General features: G+C 36.9%; 1 pseudogene; it reads right to left on the minus strand.

The window, feature by feature from the left end:
* Positions 1 to 5,232: 5,232 nt before the first annotated feature.
* On the minus strand, positions 5,233 to 5,619 carry LOC145053479 (putative mitochondrial protein AtMg00820 pseudogene; annotated as a pseudogene).
* Between the last annotated feature and the right edge of the window lie 1,654 nt (positions 5,620 to 7,273).

Consider the following 7,273-nt stretch of genomic DNA (forward strand, 5'->3'; position numbering starts at 1 on the left):
TATCATAAAGCATAAAAGGTACTCTCCCTTCTTCTTAGAATAGAGAAACTTTTATCTTTCTGCCTACTTGATTCTTCTTATTCGTTTTGCTATTGATTTAAACCTTTTTTAATCAATTCAGAATTACACTTAATCTTATAAGCATAATCATATTTACTAATCCATTAGTGAATCATGACGAATATCTTTGTTACCCTTGTGGTGGACTTGATCAACACACAACTTTGTGTACTCGATCTCCTAGTCCTTCATTTGACACTTTGTCAACGAATTAGTCTAATTTCCAAATATGAAATTTCTCATTCATCGTGCAACCAAGTTGCATGATTCCAAGTTTCTATCCAATTGAAACTTGGGCGATGAGAAACTCTCCCTATTTGGTAAATTCTTGACATTTCCACAATTATCATAATTAAGAATCACATCCACTCGTTGTAGAAATATACGAACATCAATTTTTCATAATGATTTCATTGCAAGGAAATTAAATAAATAAATAAATGAGTCAAACCAAAATTTATTTTATTTATAAAAGCATCGGAAAACATTTGTCCTTACAATGCAAAATCAACTGAAAACTATGTAGAAAAATTCCTAACAACTCTATCATAACTTTCTAAGCTCAAAATCTAATCTTCAAATCCATGCGATCGAGATCCATTTCTTCGTGATTAGATTTATCTTGCTTTTCCATCAAGCTTCCTCTCTTTTCACTGATCCTGCAAAACATTCAAATGCAATCTTATCACATCATGTATTAAGAATCAATGAATAGGAACTTAATGGAGTTAGATAGTGGATTTTACCTGAAGTACAACCATACTCTTTGACTCTCCCATCTTTTGGACTCTTCAGGCTCATAGGGCAGACTTGTATCGGACGCCCTTTCTCTTGGCAGCAAACGCAGGTCGGTTCTCCTAGAACGTCCTCAGAAGCATGGTTGGTTGACTTTCCCAACAAATATGCTCCATTGCTTTGCCAAATCATTTCTGATTCAGCAGCAATGAGCATGTAAGTTAGGTCAACGAGCTTTGCGTCATGATCCATCATATAATACTTTCTTTTGAACTCATTATATGATTCAGGGAGTGACTGTAGAACCCAACCTATAGCCAACTCATCAGGGAATGACGCACCTAACATTATCAACCTATCGATGTGTGATTTCATTCCTAGAACGTGGGCACACACGGGTTTACCATCTTCATGTTTCATTTCCAATAGGGCTTTAGTGACATTGAACCTTTCAATTCTTCGATCTTGTGGGTTAGGGAGAATAATAGGAGGAGGTGGAGGAAGTAAAGCATGATATCTTGTTCCTCGATCGAATCGTGGAATATCATCTTCATGTGGAAAACTTGTTCCACGGGATTTGTGAAAACCATAGTTGTCGTACCTTGACATCTACAAAATGGGAGAAAAACAAATTTAAGTTAGTTGATTGATTGAGTCCTTAATAAATCACCCAAATGAGATATTAAGGCTAGGACCCAACACAATACGCTACAACCTAGAAAAGGGATGCCGTAATCTAGTTGCAGAATATTTGAAGGTAAGTGAATGACGATTCACTAATTTCCACCATGAAAAACGAAAAAGAAATTTAAGTTTTAAATTTATGAAAACTCCTAGATCCTTTGAGATTCATTGAACATTTCAATGGCATGTTTAAATCTCAATATGCCCCTCTAGTTTGTGACTGGGATGCCGAGGATCACAAAGCGGGTGTGAATAACCATGCAAACTTACATGGTGCCCTCACATGTTACAGTCACCTATTCGATGTGCCGGTAAACCACACACGCTCCACCGAACTATGAAAAACATTGAATCACCCTTTGCTACCTTTGCTTAGAACCATTTAGTGTGCTGGTAAACCACACACGCTCCACTAACGTCTTCACAAGGGCACAAAGTGTAATTTCATGGAATTGCATCAATTCACTTTTGCCTAAAGTAACTAAGATTGGGAATTTTATGAAAGCATTTAGTTACTTTTATACTTCATTATACTTATAATGGAAGGTTTTGTCCTATCCTACCCGTTCAGATAACGACCCTCCATTAGTCAAGAGTGCGGTGGGTAAGAGTGGATACCCATTCAATCTCCATTTTATAGGCAATTTCCTTAAACACCCCTTATAGACCAGCTTCGTGAATGAGGACTACTAACGGTAAGACTGACTTTTAATCATACATATATATATAATGTTAGACTTTTAATGTTATATATAGTATAGGGTGTATTTTACACTTTTTAAATACTAGGTGGTTAAACTTAACAATTATACTTTATTGTAAACCAAAACTTTATGGTTTATTAAACCTCTTTTAATTATACACCTTAATTAATTAATAAAACCATAAGGGTGTGATATGAACTTTTCAAAACATCACTAGGGTTTTAGAATTTAACATTCCTAAATCAAACTTTTAATCAACTTTTAAATTCCAAAACTTGAGGACAAGTTTTGAAACATTTCAAAACATTAGGGTTTAGAATTTAAATATACATCAAAATTAAACTTTTAATCAAAATTTAAATTCCAAAACTTGAGGTCAAGTTTTGAAACTTTTTCAAAACATTAGGGTTTCAACTATTTAAATTTCAAAACAAAACTTTTAAGTTCAAATTTAAACTATAAAACCTAAAGGGGAAAAACTGAAAATTTTCATACAAGATAATTCAAATCTAAATTACAAATAATCAAATATTATCTAATAAAACAATTGATTATCTAAATTTTGACAATTATCTTCTATTTAGGTCAGGATAATCACCAAATATTGATAAAAATCGGATTTTATAACAAAAATATGTTTATGGTAATTATCCAAAGCTAAAACAGGAAGAAAATCGCGAATATTAGCTGTCAGACGATTTGACTGTCGAGTCTGGACATGGACTCGTCGAGTACAGCTGACTCGGCGAGTGCACCAAGTGACTCGGAGTCAAACACTCAGAATAAAAAATTTTCAATTTTTAGTGCTGGTTTAGATCAAATATGCATCAATACAATATAAACCAATCTACGCTCTGATACCACTGATGGGTTTTGGCCATAAGAACATCCTATGTGCTCATACAAACCCTAATGCTTGGATCTAGGTTTCTCTATTGTACATGCAATTCATCCAAGACTATAAACCCTAGTTCTAGCATACAAGTAATCATATTAACATAAGAATGGGTTTAAGATATTACCTTGATTGTTATGTAGCAATAACAATCACAATTCCTCCTTGTAATGACTTTAGAAAGCTTAGAGTCACAAATGTCACTCCTCTAACGGTTCACAAACACCAAGAGCAAGAGGATGAAGAAGACTAGAGAAGGAGGCTGCCCAAAACGTGTGGAAACACTAGAAGGAAGCTTGTCCACGTTTTTGGGGTATAAGGGTTCTTTAAATAGTGAGGCTATTAGGGTTATCTAACAAGGAAACCCTAATTTGGATGCTTAAGCCCTAAGCAACCCATGGGCTCTCTCCTTAAAGGCCTTTGGACGATTTCTAATGGGTTTCCCCATAGAATTCATCCACCCCTTTAATATGGAGTCCATTAGGTCAATATTCAACTATCATACAATTGACAGTTCTAGTCCCTTAAGTTCAATTAATGTCTTTTAGTCACAAACTTAATTCTTATTAATTCTTGACTATTATTAATTAAACAATATGATTTCTCCTTTAATATATTATTCTCATAATATATTAATAAATCATATTTAATCCTTTCTCTCCGTTATTCATCCTATCAAGTTGCTTTGGTGAAGGCAACCCAAAAGGACCATGCACCATCGGGTCAAGTACATACCAAAATAGTTATGGACTTAGACACTAATCCAATATAATTATGATATATGGTTGCAGTAAATAGAATATACCAAAACCATCTAACATAAATAACTTCAACTAGAACCGCAACGGAGACCAAGGATGGTCTGCGGTACCTAGCAATTCAAAAAGAATTATGGGTCCGGATTCATCATTCCTAACATTTGTAAGGAAGTGTTGAGTTTTGTAGAGTGAAGTGCCTTCGTAAATACATCAACAATCTCTTCATGAGTATGGACAAAAATTAGTTCAATGTTACCGTTCAGGATGTGGTCTTTGATGAAGTGATACCGTAATTCAATATGCTTGGTCTTGGAGTGCCGAATAGGATTGTGAGAAATAGCTATGGCACTTTCAGAGTCACAATAGATTGGTATCCGCAACATTCTATATTCGTAGTCTAGCAGTTGTGTTTTCATCCATAAGACTTGAGAGCAACAGCTGGCTGCGGCCACATATTCAACTTTTTCGGTAGACAATGATACACAGTTTTGTTTCCTAGAGGACCAACTGACTAGTCTTCCACCCAGAAATTGACATCCACCTGAGGTTCTTTTACGATTAAGTTTGCATCCGACATGATCCGCATCTGTAAATGCTTGAAGACTGAAATCATTTCCTATGGGGTACCATAATCCAAGAGATTTGCTTCCTTTTAAATACCGTAGGATTTTTTGGCTGCGTTCATATGAGACACTTTTGGGTCATCCTGGTACCTGGCGCATACACCCGCTGCAAAGACTATATCCGGTCGGCTAGTAGTGAGGTACATTAGAGACCCAATAATACCTCTATAAGACTTGTGATGAACAGATTCACCCGAGGGATCAGTAGATATCTTATAACCGAAGGACATGGGGACCTTGGCCGAAGAACAATTATCCATTGAATATTTCTTCAATAGTTTTGAGTTGTATTTTTCTTGATGAATGAATATCCCTTGAGGGACTTGTTTCACTTGAAGTCCTAGAAAGAAATTAATCTCTCTATTCATGCTCATTTGGAACTTGTTGGTCATGAGCTTAGCAAATTCATCCACCATCTTTTGATCAGTTGAGCCAAAAATGATATCATCCACATATATTTGTACAAGCATTAGATGATCACCATTTGCTTTTCGAAATAAAGTGGGATCAATCACTCCTCGTTTGTAACCTAAAGTAACAAGAAATTCAGATAGAGTCTCATACCATGCTCTAGGGGCTTGTTTTAGACCGTAGACTGCCTTTTTAAGCTTGTAGCAGTGGTCTGGGAATTCAACGCTTTCGAAACCCGGAGGTTGCTGAAGATAAACCTCTTCTTTTAATTCCCCATTGAGAAAAGCACTTTTCACATCCATTTGATGAACCTTGATGTTTTTGTATGCTGCGTATGCTAAGAAGATCCGGATGGCTTCCATTCATGCTACCAGAGCATACGTTTCATCATAGTCAATGCCTTCAAGTTGACTATATCCCTTGGCAACTAGTCTTGCCCTGTTTCTGACGACTGCACCAAATTCATCTAACTTGTTCTTGAACACCCATCTTGTTCCAACAACGGTGTGGCCTTGCGGTTTTGAAACGAGCTGCCATACCTTGTTGCTTTTGAATTCTTCCAGCTCTTCTTGCATTGCGGAAATCCAGTCTGGTTCAAGTAACGCTTCTTTGATCGATCGAGGTTCGACTGAGGACAAGAACGCTGTAGTAGTGGCAGTGATTGGATAAGTCCCTAGATGACCGAGTCTGGATTCCTGCAGATGACTTGCCAATAATTTGACCTTGTGGGTGGTCTCTCGTCTATACATGTAGACGAGGTATCAGATGATCATCAACTGCGGTGGAGGGAATGTCTTCAATATCAGAAGACTCAGAAGTTGGAGAGGACAGTTCCCCCTAGACTTGAGAACATCCTATTGAAGTGTCTTGAACTGGGAAAGCGGGATTAGATTTATCTTGGGCAGATGGCGAAGGTTCTCCCTGGAGTGTAGAAGGGAGTTCGCCTTGAACCTGCGAAGGTTCCCCCCAGATTGCGGATGGGAGGGTGATAACTCTTGAGTATGTTCTTGTGTCAATATGTTCTACGTTTTCATCATCCGAATCCGAAGAAACGTTTGATGGTTGAAATTTTATGCGAATTGGAGCTTCATCTTCTGGTACTGGAACTTTAATGGTTGTTGCGTGGTCCAAAGTGGAGTTTCCCCCCTCAACCGGTGATGTGGAAGTATTTAGCGATACTTCTTCGGACGCTGTTGGACCAGATACATCTCCATGTTGTTGTTGAGCTTCTAGAGACACGAGAACTTCGGATAGCTTGGCTGTGTCAACACCCCTTTTGGTTAAATATTTATCACAAAAACACATAAAATCACACACATACATGCATAAAATTACACATGGCATACACATACACATAGATCTACACATTTTATTGTATTCTCCCCCATAAAACATATGAAAACCGAAAAAAAGGGTATGAAGCTCACCTTCAGTTGTAGTTTCGGTTTTGAAGAAGAATTGAAGAAGTTTGATGCTATTTCTCGGCTTTAGCAACCTTCCTTGGAAGATCTCGAACTTAGATGATTTCTAAGAGGGTGATCATGATTTTGTATGGATTAGAAAGAGGTTTTTGATAAAACAAAGAGTCTAGGTCATAGATCCAAGCATGAACTTACCTTAGATGATGAGTTTTGTGGAATGATCTCTTTGAAAGCTTCCTAGATCTCAAAAATTTGGAGAGGAATGGAAATATTTTCTTTGAGAGAGTTTTGAGTGAAGTGTGTGTGTGTTTGGGAGACTCTCGGCCGAGAAGAAGAAAGAGAGAAGAAGAGAGATGAGTGAAAGGATGGTTGCATGGAAATATGAGAGTATGCATGGAAGACCATTAAATAAAAATGAGTTGGCACACACAAAGTCAACTCCTCCTTCTTTGTGGGCTTGGGCCGAGAATTGGGAGGGAAAAGAAAAAGAATTAGGTCTTTAGTGCTTAGCCCATATTATGACTCACTTTGGATGATGTTTGGGCCCAAATAAATCAAAGTGTAATTTTTATGACCTAATAGGGCTAAATTAATTTGGTTGTGACCCATTAAGGCCCAAAATATTATGTTTCTTGTATAAGGGTCCATTTAGGGCCCATTAGAGAGTTGTAGATTCAAGATGGATAATTAGGAAGTTTATTAGTCCATTAGGCCCAATAAGGAAATCCTAGTCCAAAATGGACTCAAATTGGGATTTCAAAGGTTTCTAATTCTTTATTGACCATTTGTAGTGCTAGAAAGAAGTATTTGATGAAGTTTTGTTGTTATAGAATAAGCATCATGCATGCTTTCATGTTATTAATTCATAGTTGTTATAAGTGTTGTAGTTACAAGTCCTCAAAATTTCTAGTTGTGACATCATCCCCCCGTTAGAGGGAATTTCGTCCCAAAATTCTTTTGAAAGCTAGATTTGAGAATGAGA

The sequence above is a fragment of the Lactuca serriola genome, chromosome 5 (genome assembly GCF_051521515.1).
Source record: "Lactuca serriola cultivar US96UC23 chromosome 5, Lser_US96UC23_V15, whole genome shotgun sequence".
NCBI lineage: Eukaryota > Viridiplantae > Streptophyta > Magnoliopsida > Asterales > Asteraceae > Lactuca > Lactuca serriola.